Source organism: Mustela nivalis (assembly GCF_964662115.1).
Source record: "Mustela nivalis genome assembly, chromosome: 3".
Lineage (NCBI taxonomy): Eukaryota > Metazoa > Chordata > Mammalia > Carnivora > Mustelidae > Mustela > Mustela nivalis.
The window spans coordinates 155,426,283-155,443,795 of NC_139022.1; the positions used below are offsets into that span (position 1 = coordinate 155,426,283).

At 46.1% G+C, this 17,513-nt stretch overlaps 2 protein-coding genes across 15 annotated transcripts in view; both read right to left on the minus strand.

The window, feature by feature from the left end:
• The window catches only part of SUB1 (SUB1 regulator of transcription), a 484,727-nt gene that overhangs the window by 454,150 nt on the left and 13,064 nt on the right, over positions 1 to 17,513 (minus strand). The window lies entirely within an intron of this gene.
• The window catches only part of PDZD2 (PDZ domain containing 2), a 350,615-nt gene that overhangs the window by 55,020 nt on the left and 278,082 nt on the right, over positions 1 to 17,513 (minus strand). Inside the window, exon 1 of one of the 14 annotated variants that reach the window (XM_082724473.1) lies at positions 11,510 to 11,617. The exons of the other annotated variants lie outside the window; for them this stretch is intronic. The gene's annotated coding sequence lies outside the window, so the exon portion shown is untranslated. Of the gene's footprint in view, positions 1 to 11,509; positions 11,618 to 17,513 lie in introns of those variants that run through there. 14 annotated transcript variants of the gene reach the window in all.

Genomic DNA, 17,513 nt, shown 5'->3' on the forward strand with positions numbered 1-17,513 from the left:
CCAGAAAGCAAAGAAACAGGGGAAGTTTAAAAAACAAACAAAGCAAAACAAAAAAAACATCCAGACTCAGCAGGCAGGGCTGGGAAAGAAGAAAGGAGTCCATTTAAACAGCAGATGAAACAGAAACTCAAGGGAGTCTTCCCAAAAGGAGATGGAGATGAAACTCTAGAGACATATCCGATTGCTGCTCCAAAATATGTAGCCAAAAGCCATGTTCCTCAACCCCTGGAACATTCAAAACCCGGAGGAAAGACAAATCTCAAGGAGCAGGTGGCAGAAGTAGCAGCCCTCCCGAGCTCATTAGGGGTGGAAGCCTCAGAAGCGTCAGCAGCAGGTCTGGTCCATGAACCCGCAGAGGGTGTTTTTCCAGCTGAATCAAAGGGGAGGAGAAACGCAGCTTTCTCTAGTCTAAGTGCTTCTCTGCATTTCTAAGAGACGGTGGACATGGAAAAAGGGGGCCCCCGGACCGAAAATGGCTGCCCCAGAGAACACAGAGCCTCTGTCAGAGGCATAGTCCACACCGCCCCCCTCCACGCAGTGTAGCAGGCGGCTGGCTACTTTCGTCTCAAAGTGCAAATGCAAATCAGGCAGATTTTGAATATAAACGAAAAGTACTTTAAGTAGAACCAACTTGATTTCTCCCCTCCAGATTGGGAGGAGGATTTCTGCCAGCTGAGTTTAAATTCATGGTCATGGACTCTAAATAACCACCACAGACTGAGTTGTATTTTGAGGAGACAGGACTATTTTCATCAGTGCTCCTTTATTTGATATGACTGGGACTCTGCTATGCGCTGCCGGGAGACCATCCTCCAAGGGCTTCTCCCATTTCTATGTGGCTTGAGAACTGAGGCACAGGCTATTTTTACTCTGGATTATCTATCTTTTCAAAGCTAAAGCACCTTGAAAGTCAGAGCTAGTGTCTCTGGAGGAAAAGGCAGCTTTGTTTATCGTCCAGTAGAACAAAGATAATGTCTCTCTCTGGAGCGCGGAGCAGTCAGATCTGCTTGCAGTTTGTCATGGAGCACGAGGGTTACCAGCAATCCAGGTTCCTCAGCTGCGATACAAATCGACTGCTTGTGCATCTGCTCGAGCTCCTCGGCATCATTCCTTCTGGCCTTGGGGATGCAGGGGAACAGTGTGCAAACACGATGCTCTAAACCGGGATTGAATCCTAAACCGGGATTGGAGAAAGCCAAAAGCTACTTGCTGTGCCATCAGTAACGAAGTCGTTTGTCTCTGACCCAGGAATCTCATGTCTTGTGGCAGCAGCCATGAAACTGTAGTGGGAAATCTCAGACGTTTTACAGTTCTTGATGTGGTCTTTGGGCAAAATTAAATAAGGTCCTGGGAACAAAAGTTTGCCTGGGACAACTATCTAGGCATGAGGGATTGGCTCATTTTTCTAAATGTCAAGGATGTAGGTCCATTTACTCTTTGTCCATTCACATTTCACTAAAAGAGAAAGCATACAAGAGACTCGCTGTTGGACAAATGCAACTTTCTCGGAGCAGAAAGAGCCATATTTGTTTTGCAGTGAGAAACGGCCCAGGCAAAAGAAAAAATAGGAGAAATTGAAGGAGGCCATTAAGTGCTTTGGTTTTTAACTCAAAAGGTGAAGGAAATTTAAGACTGGATGTTAATGACTTTCGATTTTAATGTCTTTGGATTATGACTTACAAGGAGGTTTGAATTTGTGGGGATGGTAATGATTTGAATATCATTATTGTGTTGACATTTTCTCTCTTTGTAGCCCCTCTGAAAAGCTGTACTGAACAGTGAGGCTAGGAATAATTTTGTAGGAGAAATAGCCTAGGATTGAGTTTTAGGTTCTGGTAAGCTTTAGTCTTCTGGAGGCAAGGAGCTAAGCATCGTTACCTTAAGAGACAGGTCCCCTGGGTCCAAGTTAAAAGTCTAGTACTTAGGAATGGTCTATAACTGCCGTCCAAACCATTTACGAGATCTCCTTAAACACACTGTGACTAATACAATGTTGACTCCTGAGCATCATCTGTCTTTCTCAGCAAACTTTTGAAGCCTTACAAACAAACCGTGCAAAGTGTGGCTTTCATCTCCAACCATCTCCATTGCGCAAGCAAATCTGATCCCAAGGAAAACTGCAGGAGGACGGGTTGCACCCAGTTCATGCCATGTTTTTACAGTTCCCAGCACTTGAAAAAAAAATAATCTGCAGATGTGACAGAAGACATCCAAGCTCCAAATCCCTAGGAGGCTGTGCTGGCTCATCCCCCTGGTCTGTGTCTATGGGACAGTGGAGCGTGGCGATTTCCCTTTTATGCTTCACTCACACTCAGATTATTTTTAGGCTGCCAAAGGAAGCTCATTTTCCAGACCTCTGGGGCAGATGTTGGAGTGACCAAAGGAGAACCAGATGGCCATCAGAGAGGCCAGGGCTGGGAATGAATAACCGTTCAGAAAACGGGAATCAGAACAACAATAAATCAGCCCAAAGCAGCAAGAAGCCTGTGAGTTGACTGCAGAAATTCAAACAGAAATCCGCTGCTACGTTAGAGTCACTGCTTTCCAACAAAGCGGACTTGGGACTGAAGAGGAAAACAGTGAAACTGAAAAGTAAAACTTGCCAGACCCCAGAATGTTCTAGTACTCGTACAGTGTGTGTGCAGAGCGTCAGAGGCAGCTGGGGAGAAGCAGCAACTGATGGGGGACCCAGGCGTTCGGGCTGGGGCCCTGAAAATGAAACAATATTGTCCTTGTTCTGAGCCTGTTTCTGGTTTCCTCCCATTGATCATCCCCAAACAATCTGAACGGGCTTAACATGCTTGGTTGCTGATTATTTGGATGATGTTTATGCATACACGTTAAACAGATTTCTTAGTCCCCTGGAAAGGTGAGGCAAAGAAATCACCTTTAGGATGTTGGAAGGTTATCAGGCACTGGTCCACGTTTGCCTCCCTCGTGGCAGGTTTGTACGTGTCACCATCCCAAGGAGAGGACAGTGTCCTCAAGCGACTCAGTTCTTCAAAAATAATAGGAGATGCGGATCGCAAGGGGAATCTGTACATGTCCCTCCTTGGTACTGATTTCAAACTCAGACAAGGCGAGTGCAGACACTCTACAAAGCAGGAATCTATCACTCTCTCCATGTTCCATGACCTAGTGGGTGAGAAAAATGTGGAGCCGGGAGCTCTTCTTTGGCTTGTGGGCTGGCTACTATCAGCAGATCTTTGGGTCATTTCTCAGCAGGAGCTGGCTTCCTGCTCTCCTTGGAGAGCAGGACAATGAATTTTTTTTTTTTTTTTTTTTTTTAAGGGAGGGAAAGATGGAGGAGGGGAGAGGGAGAGAGAGACTCTAAAGCAGTCTCCACACCCAACACAGAGCCTGATGGGGCGCTCGATCTCACAATCCTGAGATCGCAACCCAAGCCAAAATCAAGAATGGGACACTCAACGGACTGAGCCACACAGACACCCCTGATCTTCTTTATCTTCCACTCCAGAATGATAAAATCGTGTGTGTGGGGGGACAATCTCAAGACACACAAAAGGTAGAAGTGGGTGAGCTATCAGAAAAGAAAGGCATGGGGCACCTGGGTGGCTCAGTCATTAAGCGGCTGCCTTTGACTCAGGTCATGATCCCAGGGTCCTGGGATCGAGCCCCACATAGGGGTCCCTGCTCAGTGAGTCTCCCTCTCTCACTCCCCCTGCTTGTGTTTCCCTTCTCCCTGTCAAATAAATAAATAAAATATTTTTAACAAAGGTATGTTCAAAGAGACCCAAGAAGCAAGTAGAAGGGACGGGGGAAAGAAAATAAGGTATGAATTAAGACAGTCCCATACCGACGTTTTCTCTCTACAAATATTTCTCTAGAGGAAGTTTTACATGATTATCTGACTTAGAAAAATAGAAGATCATTTTGACTGAACACACCATGGAGGCAGGTTTTAGACGGAGAGTAACTGGTTGGGCTGTAGACACTGCCGCCAAGGGCTGATGTGCTGGCAGGTTCCGGGGGGTCACCCTGCGGCCTTCTGCTGCCTCTTCCAGATCAACCAGATTTGTACCCTCCACTCATTATTCTCCAGGACTGGTACCAAAGTCACGCTGATTTGCTGATGTCTATTTCTAAGGGTATGCACTTATTGAAGAATCTGACTGGAAAGCTGGGGTGTGTTCATGGGAGCCCACAGAGGAAGCAATTAGAAGAGAGGCTGCCCCAGGCTCACACATGATCATCTGTCAAGGGGTTGGCAAACTGCTCCCTGTGGACCAAATCTGGCTCCAGATCTGTTTCTGTGAGGTTTTAGTGGAAGACAGTCAGGCCCATTAGTTTTCTGACGGCGTCTACACTACAAAGGTGGAGGTAAACGGTTGCAGGAGAGACTGGCCAGCAAAGCCTGAAATGTGTATGATCTGTAACTGCTGACCCCTCATCTGTAGGAATAGTTCAAACCCTAGCCCTCTACCGCCCACCTCCATCCCTAACCAAAGTCACTGTGAACAGACCTGAGAAGTTTTAAGAAACATAACTTAGTAGGGGCGCCTGGGTAGCTCAGTGGGTTAAGCCTCTGCCTTCAGCTCAGGTCATGATCTCAGAGTCCTGGGATCAAGCCTCACATTGGGCTCTCTGCTCAGTGGGGAGCCTGCTTCCTTCTCTCTCTCTCTCTCTCTGCCTGCCTCTCTGCCTACTTGTGATCTCTCTCTGTCTGTCAAATAAATAAATAAAACCTTAAAAAAAAAAAGGAAACATAACTTCGTCAGCTGAAGGGAAGGTACTGACAGGAAGAGACATCTTAAGAAACCTGCTACTGGAGAACAGGCTTACTGGTCTACCATAGACTTTCCTCTAAGGACATCTTCGGCATCCATGCTTTGTGATTTTATCTTTAAATTCCATTTTATTTATTTATTTATTTATTTATTTATTTTTAAAAGATTTTTATTTATATATCAGAGAGAGAGAGGGGGAGAGAGTAAGCACAGACAGAATGGCAAGCAGAGGCAGAGGGAGAAGCAGGCTCCCTGCTGAGCAAGGAGCCTGATGTGGGACTCGATCCCAGGACGCAGGGATCATGACCTGAGCCGAAGGCAGCTGCTTAACCAACTGAGCCACCCAGGCGTCCCTTTAAATTCCATTTTAAAATGATATTGGTAAGAAACTCATTTGAAATAACAAGGGTTCTCTTTTTAAGATGCACATAGTTTGCTAAGTGTCACAGAATCACTGGCCACCACTGAGAGTGGTTTAATCAGATTGCTTTAATAGCAAACATACCGCTTGGAAGAAACAGAAAAGATTTTGCTTGTTGGATGGCCTTTTATGTTATTGATGTTGATAGCGAAAGTGGGGGAGATGATGTGGAGAAGAAGGATAGAGGATTTCCTGGAGTCCTGGAGTCTCGTGGGGGCCAGGGAGGCTGTGGGTACTCAGAGTAGGGGAGCTGAGAGCAATAGGAGGGCTCCGGGCTTCAGGAAACCTGTGAAGACAGGGACTAGCAACTGAGAAGGAGCAGAGCACAGCAAGCTGAGGTTTTGAAGGTAAACAAAATCCTGTTCCAACTATTGCTTAGGATTAGCCCTGCCTTCACGAAAAAAGGTGGAGAGGAAATTCTCATCCTTCCTTCCGACCACCAAGGACCCCCTTGATCGCAGAGGCCAGTCCTCTGCCTGGTGGGCTGCGCCTGCTGCCTTCCTCCACCGACCCGTCAGTCACACTGCCTCCTGCCTTTCCACCTGCATGGCCACCTTTCCTGCAGCACAGGCTCTGGTCACTTCCCAGTGGGGCTACTGCAAAGGCCTCCACACCTGTGTCAGCCTCCACCCCTGCTCTGCTTTTCTTCAGTCTCGCTGTTTCTCTACCTCACCGTTGGAATAATCTTAAAACTAACACTCGGACTCTGTCACTCAACTTGAAAACCATCACCGACTCTAGTACTTGTAAGAGAAGTCAGATTCCTTAGTCTGCAACTAAAAGCGTGGACTAAATATCTGTGCTTCATAAACTATTTGTTGATTCTTTTTTTTTTTTTTAAAGATTTTATTTATTTATTTGACACAGAGAGAGGGATCACAAGTAGGCAGAGCAGCAGGCAGAGAGAATGGGGAAAGCAGGCTCTCTGCTGAGCAGAGAGCCCGATGTGGGGCTCAATCCCAGGACCCTGAGATCATGACCTGAGCTGAAGGCAGAGGCTTAACTCACTGAGCCATCCATGCGCCCCCTATTTGTTGATTCTTGAACAGGCCATAAAATTTATTTGAGGACCACTGTGCATATTGTTCTGCTCTATAAAGTCACCCATTTCTGTGGGTGTTCCCCACAGATGGAGTAGTCAAACACCACCCCATTTACTGAACCCTCCCAGATTCCTGGGAGAAATCCGATGTCCCTCCTCTGGGTCAATATGGGATATGGCTCTTACTATACAGAAGAGGGGAATATGAAAAGTTTAGTAATACCTATAGTTCATTATGGAAAACGATAAATCCTGTTAAGAGAGGAAGACGGTGTCTGTTATCTCTTTGTACCCCCTGGAATCCCCAGCACAGCTCTCAGCAGCATGGGGATGGCAATGTTGGGCTGGCTGCAGTCCAGTGTCGGCCCTTCCAGGACCTGGCTGTAGGCTCCTGCAAGGCCAGGTTACCAGCTTCTGTGGTTGTATCTGGTGTCAGAGCAAAGAGTGTCAGGAAGGAGTAGAGATGTCCTCAGCTTCTGGAGCTGAGGACAGGCGGTATGCGCATGTGTGTGTGATGTATAGGTTATCTGTCTGTCTCTACTACCTTAAAAGACAATTCCACAAATATCTACTAAGTAAATATGTCTTTCCTAGAGGAAATAAGTTTGAAGAGCCACACAATAGCTTTACCAAAAAAATTTTAAAATCACCTATCCCATTTATAAATCAGGAGTGGTCTTTCTGATTTTAAGTGCTATGATATGAGAAACAGACAAATGAGATTGGCAATCAGAGACAGCAGAGATGACAGAAGCTGGCACTATTAGAAAAGACTCTTTGAAAGAGGAGGAGAGCTTCAAAAACTTGATAGGCAGAAGCAGAAGGAAGGATATTTCAAGTGAAGGTATAAGAGAAAGAACCAGAAGGGAGAGGCATGGTTTTCATTTTCTGCAAATGTCATTTACTGAGATCAGCCAGTACATAAAACGTCAGGCAAGCAAACAACAGTATCCATAGGGGTGGGGAGAACCCCATCAAACTTAAACAAATCTATTCCTTTGAGAAATGTCTGCCCTAGATTCTACAGGGGAACTTCTGATCTCTTACATTTTGCTATGTTTTTATTTCCAGGTTCTGCACTACCGTTTTGCATAAGACATAGTAAAAAAGGAAAAAGCACCCCCCAAAACTCCAAATCTTCCATTGCTCATGAAGCCTTCAAGTGAGGGGTGTATGTGTGTGTGTGTGTGTGTGTGTTTCCTAGCATACATTGCCTATTTGTCTAACTCATCTATGCACTGTCAAAGTGGTTTTATCATTTTCCTAAAAAAACACAACACAATTACTGGAATTGAACCTAAGTGGGAATATCCTGTTTCTCTTAAGAGAGCAAGAATCTGACTGTATCAGCACGATCTCCATTTACAGTCTCAAAAGACACATACATCTCAAGGATTTCTGTTACTTTCAAGGCTGAGTGAAGCTCATAAACAAATAAGATAGATTTCCTAAGGTATACGGTGCACAAATGAGTCGCGCTGCCCCATTTTTCCCTCCTGTGTAACTACCATCATTTTGGCTAGCGCAGAAAAAGTTTTCCTTTCAGTTTCATTTCTGAACTGACTACCTTCCTCAAGTCTTAATATACCTGCTTTATATTGCAGTGTGTGGATCCCAGATTTAAACTCCCAGAGAACATATAAAACTAAATTATTAGGGGTGATATTTATAAGAGGGAAATTCGTAATGGGGGGCAGGGCTTAAAGGCATCTTGGACTGCGGTAATGGAAAGAATACACAAAGACAGGAACCAACATGCCTGAAGTTGTAGTTGCCTCACGACTTCGAGGGTGTTATTCTCACAAAAGAAATTAATGAGAAGGCAAATAAATTGTATTACGTGCTCTAATGGACCACATTCTATTTTCACTGAAATTTGAAGGACTTTTTCAAAGTTAGAAGGCGATAACAGCGTTGGCTGAATGCTAAGATTCGTAAATTATAACCCTATGCTACTGTGCTAATGTGTGTACACTGTAAAAACCCGAAACAACCTAAAAATGAAATAAAATCTATACACGTTCTACTACTTTCCGCCTATGCTCCACAGGACGGTCTGGCATTCCCCACTGGCTGTGTACACCCCACGGTGGAGACCGCTGTGCAGAGAGGGTAGACACAGTATTTGCTTTTTTAAATGCAAATCACTTGAGCTGTTTACTTCCTTGAGAAGTGCAAACTGCTTGTTGGGAAATGCAGCCAAGAGCCAGGTAACGAGTTGGAACAGGCCCCAGAAAATGCACCGCGGGGACTCAGCCTAATGCAGACTTCAGCCGTTTTCTGGGCGATTTATCTAGGCCCAATCATTACTCTTATCTTCCTTCCCCCCACCCGTTTAAATAATCAGTTCATCTCCTTAAGCAAGAAACCAAACCAAACGAAAAACCACCCCCCAATTTAAATCTCCTTTCCCTAGACCAGCAATAATTGCAGCCTTGTCTCATCTTGTCCTGGTAATTCTGCACCTCGCACTGGCCTTCGTGCAGCCTCTAAACACGTGGCCCGAGCCAGCTGACGTCTGGCTTAGGGAGCATCTGAGCGGGCGGAGACCTGTGTAGGCAAGTGTCGGACTCTGGTGGGGAAAGAGAGGGTAGTTCACTCTCTGCGACCGTGGAATGAAAACGTACAACTCCGCGACCTGTGGATCAGTATATGTGTCGCTGCCTGCTTCGGGCTGTGCTGGGAACACGTGGTGTGTGCGCCAGGACCTGGCGGCTCCGAGTCTGCAAAGGCAACGAGAAACACTACGAGATGCGCGCAAGTCTCTGCTCGCGGAGGATCCAGAGTGGGCTGGGGGAGTCTGTGTTTCCAGGTTTCCCATAGCACCTCAAACGCATGGCCTTACTCCGTCATCCCAAACTATGGAAAGGAGGGAGCCTGTTGGGGGCCTAAACCTTCCCCTTGTCCTGAAGCCACGGGCCCACAGGGGGTTCACGCAGCCCCCAGCCGGGAGACTCAGGAGCCCTGCCACCTTGCAGCCGGCCCTGAACACGGCCACGTGGCCAACAAAGGCTGTATCCGAACCTGCCGCTTCCGACAGCAGTCACCTGCTCCCCCAAGTTTGCTTTTCAAAATCTGGGTGGGCACCAGAATCACTGGGAAGCTTCTGAAGACGAACTCCTGGACCCTACCCCACTCCAGCCAGGACCCCGGCGATCTGAGGACCAGCTGAGACCACGCCCTCCCCGTGCACTGGGGACACGGAGTGCGGGGCTTTCCCCGCACACTGACGCGTCTGAAACACACACCCATTCCCCTGGCATATTTGAGACGGGCTGTGAACGCCTCTCTGAGGACATTCACCTTTTCTTTCCCAGTTCTTTTGCTTTTCCCTCGTAGCTGCCTTGAGCCATCAACATGACTGGTCTGGGGGGATGAGCAGAGTTAAGCAGGCTTCTCTCTCACCACACATTTCTAGCTTATAAAAGGCACGGTTTGGACCAGCTGATCTCCACGGTTCCCTGTAGCTCAGACACCTCGCAGTTCTGTTCATCAGAATCCCCAACTCTGAGACTTTCCCGTTCCACGCTCTTTTCCCTGATACCTTTTCGGCTTGTCTTTTCGCTTACAGTCCACGCACTCCTTCGCCAATGCCCCTGGGATGTTTAACCTTTTGTAGTTACTATTGATTTGCTTAAAAACAAAAAAAAATCACATCCTAAATTCCATCTCTGGCCTGCAGCTTTCAAACCTTAACTGAACAAAAAGTAAAGAGATCTACTCATTTGTTAATGAGGTGCTACCACGAATGTCCCATTTTTAGGGAAGCCATGCTGTGTTTTCCCCAATGCTATGCATAGAAAAATGATTTCTCTATCATCAGTATTTCCATGCCAGGTGGAAAATCCAGAAGGAAGAGGCAGATAAGGCTTCCTAGCTTGCAGGCACAAACAATAAGCGCCATGCCCGTTTTAAACTCATGACGTGCTGGTGAAGGTGGACAAGTCAGTGGGGGATGACCAAACATGACGAGGGGGGACGTCCACTGTCCACCTGTCCTAACACCCTTCCATCACATATGTGCACACTGAGAGCCAGCAGTGAAGCCCTGGGGTACATGAGGAAGCAAACTTGACATGGTCCCTGTCCACTTGGGTCTTACATTAAGCAAGTCAGTGCATGCGTCATTATAATCTGTGTTAAGGACCTGTTATAGGCTGGGGGTCCAGGCATGAAGGATAAGTATATCTGGGAAGACTTCTTTTTTTTTTTTTTAATGTTTTCTTTATTTATTTGAAGAGAGAGAGAGCACAAGTAGGCAGAATGGCAGGCAGAGGGAGAGGCTCCCCACTGGTCAGGGAGCATGACATGGGGCTCGATCCTAGGATCCTGGTATCATGACCTAAGCTGAGGGCAGATGCTTAACTGGCTGAGCCTCTGGGAAGACTTCTAAGGAGAAGTGAGTTCTGACGTTAGACGAGGAATAAGAGGAAGCCCAGAAAGAAGGGAAGGTCATGTCTGACCCAGGGGAGTCGAAGCAGTTGCTCAGAGACAGCCTGAGGTGAGCAGCCCAGACCCCTGCGCCCGTGTGAGCAGACTGTCTTAACAGCTTCTCCTCAAGGCTTTAGGGAAAGAACATCTGCTCCCCTTGCAAAAAGGGCAGGGCACCCTGTTGTCAGTCTCTGTGCATTAATAGTTTTATTCTGTGAAGATCCGATTTCCAGTCAGATATGGGGTCTCCCCATTTTATTTTATTTTATTTATTTATTATTTTTTTTAAAGATTTTAATTTATTTATTTGACAGAGAGAGATCACAAGTAGGCAGAGCAGCAGGCAGAGACAGAGGGGAAGCAGGCTCCCTGCTGAGCAGAGAGCCCGATGCGGGGCTCGATCCCAGGACCCTGAGATCATGACCTGAGCCGAAGGCAGAGGCTTTAACCCACTGAGCCACCCAGGCGCCCCTGGGTTCTCCCCATTTTAATACTAATTGCAAGTTTACGTAGTTGGTGCTCACGGTTCCTTGCATAAGGCTCTCTTCTTGGCATCACCAGGAAAAAAACCTAGCTTAGGCACAAAACAAGAGACCGTTTCCCACCTAGGGCAGCTCGACTCAACCAGAAATGGTACTTCTAGACACCGCAGTACAAGTTCTCGGTGCCTGGACGCTCAGGAAACTAAGGGCTGACACTTTATCCGTTATCCAATCCAAACAAAGCACAAGAGCTCCTGTCCTTTTTTTCCATATATAGATTAATACCTACCCGCAAAGGTACCAACGCTTCCAGAAGACTGGAATTCAGGTTCTCCCACCTCCTGACTACCCCACCGACACAGAATCAAAGGCCAATTTCACTCACAGAATTGTAAGATCCAGTGGGGCTCTTCTCGCCTTCTGAAAGGTGAAGTCCTTTATTTTCTTCTTAAACCCTCCTCAGCCAAAAGTTCTCTAAGATTTCCCCGAACTGGTGATTCCAAAAACGTTAGAACTGATTCCCTTGATGTCAGAGGAAGCCGGATACAGGCCCGCTGATTGATGTGCTAAACGAACTCTTCCCAGCTGAGCCTTGACAATCGCAGGTTTGGCAAGACAATCGTTACTTCTGGTTTTGTTTTTGTTGAAATAGAAAGAGGCTCCCAACTCCTTAAGAGGTATCCCCCAGTCCATGCCCTGTTCTAGCAAAACTTTTCTTCCCTCTCTTCGTTTTAAAAGAGAGGAGCCACTTTCTCAGGAGGCTAGACCCGAGAAAGGACACATATGTTTTGGAATAGCCAATAACACAGTTGCCACCCCTTTTACTGGAGGGCCCTGACGTTCTCAGATGTCAGCCTGGGTCCAGATCACCTAGAAAGCTTGTTCAACTGCATTGCTGGCGGCCAGCCTCAGGGTTCTGACTCAGCAGGTCAAGGGTGGGACCTGAGGATCTGTGGTTCTAACAGATTTCCAGGTGATGCTGCGGCAGCTGCTCCAGGGACCATACTTTGAGAACCACTGCTCCGGGGACAGCTTTATGATCAAGAAATATGTCCTTAGGAGTGCCTGCCTGGGTGGCTCAGTCGGTTAAATGTCCAACTCTTGATTTTGGCTCAGGTGATGACCTCAGGGTCAGGAGATCGAGCCCTATGTTGGGTTCTCTCTCCCTCTGCCCCTTTCCCCTGCTCATATGCATGCTCTCTCTTTGTCCCTACTAAAAGAGAAATATGTACTGAGTAAGTACTGAATACAGGGTACTCCAATGGATACTGGGAGCCCAAAGAGATATACCTGACTTCAAAAGTTTACAAAGTTGGGGCACTTGGGTGGCTCAGTGGGTTAAGCCTCTGCCTTTGGCTCAGGTCATGATCCCAGGGTCCTGGGATTGAGCCCCACATCGGGCTCTGTGCTCAGCAGGGAGCCTGCTTCCTCCTCTCTCTCTCTCTGCCTACCTCTCTGCCTACTTGTGATCTCTGTCTGTTAAATAAATAAATAAAATCTTCAAAAAGAAAAGTTTACAAAGTTCAAGTATTTTCTTTCTTCCCTAAAGAGATAAGCAGCCACAAGTAAAGAGACAACAGCACCTGCTAAATGCTCAGGGAGCAGTGATCAGCAGATTCAGCACAGAGGGAGATGCTGATAGATGTTTTGAGTAGAGGGCAGCCTTGGAGATAACTCTGAACTCGATCTGGTCCTTGAGAGGAAGGTTAGCACTTAGATAACCGGCGATGAGACACACGCGTAATGCCTCAAAGCAAAGCATCTCAGTTCCTTTCAACACTGATTTGCCTTTATACAGGGAGGTTGGCAGCGATGAGACACACGTGTAATGCTGCATCTTGGTTCCAAGTGCGCAAAACTTGCACCTGAGTTGAGACTCCCTCAACTGGGCATGAGGACCAGAAGGGAATTACTCTTCCTGATTCTCCCTCCAGCAGCAAGGCCAGATTTCGCAGCACTGCGATGCCCCACAGTGTGATAGCCTCAATGAGGGAAGAGGCAGGGGCAGGGGCGAATTCCTCGGAAGAGCAGACGGGGAAGGGCGCAGGCAAGGGCATGTGTTGGGGGCAAGAGGATTAAAGAACCAAGAGTCAGAGGCTCGTGGACCCAGGCTTGTACTTCAAGGACATAAGAGGACCAGGTGAGCACCAAGGGACAGATAAGAAGTGGTCAAGGAATGACCAGAGATCACAGGAGAATCCTTCCTCTTGTCAACCTCTTATTAGATCCCAGACCTGCCACCATTCTAGGGTGACAGAGATGCTTAAGGCATCATGGTCTTTGCCCTTGAAATGTTCCTGTCTAATAATGAGGAAGACAGAAGAACAGAAAGATCAGTTATGAAGGCAAGAGGGTAAGCACTCTGGAAGAAATCTTCATAATGTCATGCAAGTGCAGAGCAGAGACCAAAGAACTTTGGGGGGCTCAGGGAAAGATTTGCTTATGCGGAGAAGCAACATTTGGGCTGGGCTGAGGAATCTCTTCCAAGTGCAAAGAGGAGGTTCAAAGGCACAAAGTAGTGGAGAGTTCTGGAACACTGGGGAATGTGGAGCTCACGTGCTAGGGGAGGACTGTGTGTGTGTGTGTGTGTATGGCTTCCAGGAGTATGTCCAGACGTTAGCCCAGGCAGGCAGGAGCTGACATATTCCACGTTAAGGAGGTGGGATTTTAACCTCAGTGTGATTGATAGTCCTGAATAATTTTATACCATTAAGCCACATGGTCAGATCCTAATTTACAAATTGTCATTGCAGAGCAGAAGACAGTGGGGAAGACAGACTTGAGAAGGAATGGCCAGTCCCATGGACCAGGACGGCAGCCGGCATGGCGGAGGCGGCAGCCTTCCACACTGGATGTGGACGGGTGAGTGATGGATGGTGGAGAGGGAGCCCTGTCACTGAAGCTAGACCCCTCCGAGATGTCTGACAATTATGCAAATGACCATAGCAGTTCACTGTCCCGCTCCCATTCCCTTTTCCCTGCCTCTACTCCTCAAATTTGATATCCACCACGTGGTTTCTTTCTTTCTTTTTTTTTTTTTAAAGATTTTATTTATTTATTTGACAGAGAGAGATCACAGTAGGAGAGAGGAAGGGAAGAGATCACAGAGAGAGGAAGGGAAGCAGGCCCCCTGCTGAGCAGAGAGCCCGATGTGGGACTCGATCCCAGGACCCTGAGATCATGACCTGAGCCGAAGGCAGCGGCTTAACCCACTGAGCCACCCAGGCGCCCGCACCACGTGGTTTCATTCCCAGCACCGCTGGACCGTTTTGGAAGGAAAATCTCCTTGCTGTCCATTGCAGCCATGAAAAGTAAATCCTAAGGGTGTTCATCACACAACCTCAGCATTTGTATTACATTCGCTCAGCCAAGTGCTTGGAGCTCACGGTGCCTTACAGGTGCAAAACCAGTCAACGTCTGAGTGCAGTCTGACAGCAGGTCTAATCATTATCACCTGTGAAATAAAAGGCTTTTGAACTTGATTAAGCAGCACCAGGTTTCTTTCATTTAAATAGCGCATTCGTATTTAAAAAATGATGAAAACAGAGGTGCTGGATTATAAACATAGAACGGGAAAAGATAATTTTTCTCCCCACAGTGGTTCAGTACGTTTGTAAGGCACTGCAGGGCAGACCCTGGGCACACCTTGAGATCCAGAAAGTACTTTGCATCAGCTGCCCTCCAGCCTGCAGGGCTCTGTCTCGTCCTCCGTTCTCCTGGCTGAAGCCAGAGCTCAAGAGGACGATGACACGTGACTGGTGTTGCGGCATTACTGGGGAGCTGGGGAGAAACCCAGGTGTCCCCCCTCAGGGAGTGCTTTGCGGAGAAGCAGAGCAGAAGGCCAAGTGCGCGAGGTGGTGTTGAGGCTCTGAGAAGGGAGAATTGTCAAGGCAGAATCAGTGTGGGTTTCACACGGATAATGGATTTGGGATTTGTCTATGAAAGCCCCAGGTGACATGACGGCGGTCTCCTAACGGACGGCACTGAAACACTGACTTGTGGAGAGTTAGTGCTGGGTTTCCAAAATAAATTATGTTCTCACATAACGCACTGATATGCGTTTGGCAGAACTACAATAAACATACAAAACAATATGATTAATCGGTAAACCTTTTATTTTAAGATAATGTTATTGGTGATGATGGGAACTGGCCACCACTAGATCACTAAATTAGTAATAAATAACCTCTCTGGAGAAAACCTTTGACTATGCAATTCTGCTTAAGCTATTTAAGAAAATAGGAAAATAACAAAATGTGCACAGAGAGGTATATGGGCGAAGCTATTCTGTATAGCATTCTTTATAACTTTGAAAAAATCAAATACACCTGTGATTGATGAAAACAGAATTTCTGGTAGAAAACTGGTGAAATAAGGTATGGCACTTCTATGTTGTGGAATATTAGCCATTATAAATCAGGCTTCAGAAGCCCCTTTAATGACATGGGGAAATGTTCATGATTATATCACTGAGATCCTACCAAGTTTCAGAAGTTAATATAAGATCAATTAAAAATACACATGGGCTGTGGCATCCAGGGGGTGCAGTTGGTTAAGTCCGACTCTTGGTTTTGGCTCAGGTTGTGATTTTGGGGTTGTGGGATCGAACCCTGTGTTGATGCTTCTGCTTAAGACTCCCTCTCTCCCTCTGCCCCTCCCCAGTAGTCCCCTCACCCCCCATATGCACACATGTTCGTTCTTTCTCCCCCACAAATAAATCTTAATATATATATATATATATATATATATATATATATATATATTTATTTATGTGGTTATCTACAGATTTAATGCAGTCCCTATCAAAATATCAAAAGCATTTTTCACAGAACTAGAACAACCCAAAAAATAGCATGGAGCCACAGAAGACTCCAGAGAGCCAAAGCAATCTTGAAAAAGGAGTAAAAAGCAGGAGGGATCAACAATCCCAGATTTCAAGATATACTACAAAGCTGTAATGATCAAAATAGTATGGTACTGGCACAAAAACAGACACCTAGATCAACGGAACAGAACAGAAAATCCAGAAACAAAGCCATGACTATATGGTCAATTAATTAATGACAAAGGAGGCCAGAATATGTAATGGGGGAAAGAGAGTCTCTTCAACAAATGGTGTTGGAAAAACTGGACAGCAATATGCAAAAAAATGAAGCTGGACCACTTTCCTACACCACACACATACATGCACACGCATGTGCATGCGCACACACACACACACACACACACACACACACAAATTTATGGCTGAAGACCTAAATGTGAGACCTGCAATCCTAAAAAAATCTGAAAGAGACACAGGCAGTAATTTCTCTGACATCCGTCATAGCAGCATTTTTCTAGACGTGTCTCCGGAGGCAAGGGAAACAAAAGCCAAAATGAACTACCGGGACTTCATCAAAATAAAGTTCTGCACAATAAAGGATACAGCCAACAAAACTAAAAGATGAGCTACTGAATGGGAGAAGATATCTGCAGATGACACTCAAGCTGCTTTCATAATCTGACTATTGTTAACAATGCTACAATAAACATAATGCGGTATTTTTTTTTTTTGAATTAGTGTTTTTTGTATTCTTTGGGTAAATACCCAGTAGTGGAATTACTGGATTATATGGTAGTTCTATGTTTAACGTTTTTCCAGAGTGGCTGCGCCCATTTGCATTCTCACCAATAGTGCATGAGGCTTCCCCTTTCTCCACAAGCGCCCCAACACTTGTTTCTTGTGTTGTTTCGACCTCAGCCATTCTGACAGGTTGAGGTGATAATTCACTGTGGTTTTGATGTCCATTTCCCTGATGATGATGATGTTGAGCATCTTTTCAAATGTCTCTTGGCTATTTGCAGGTCTTCTTTGGAGAAATGTCTGTTCATGTCTTCTGCCCATTTTAAAAATTAGATTATTTATGGTTTTGGTATTGAGTTGTGTAAGTTCATTATATATGGACACTAACCTTTTATTGGATAAGTCATCTGCAAAGAGGTGGTGGGGTGAAGACACTGGGTACTCCTGTCCATTCAAGGCTTATTCAAGGACCATCTCCTGCCTAAGGGGGCTAGAATGTTGATAGGAACATTTGAGGCTGCCATGCTGCGCTGCGGTCAGTTGTGGACCTTGGAGTAACCATAATTCTTATGGTGGATAAATCCAGTCAGATTTGGGTGTCATTTTCATTAGCATTCAATGAACACTTATTCTGCTGTTTGTTTTTAAATTCATTTTATTATTTATAACTCAGTACCAGATGTAGTGGGTAAACTCTAGAGATTCATTGGGACCCCAGTCCAGTCATCACGTTACCTCATGGAGTATTTAGAACTGGTTGGGAGAAACAGATCTTAATCAAATAATCACAAACCCGGGGCGCCTGGGTGGCTCAGTGGATTAA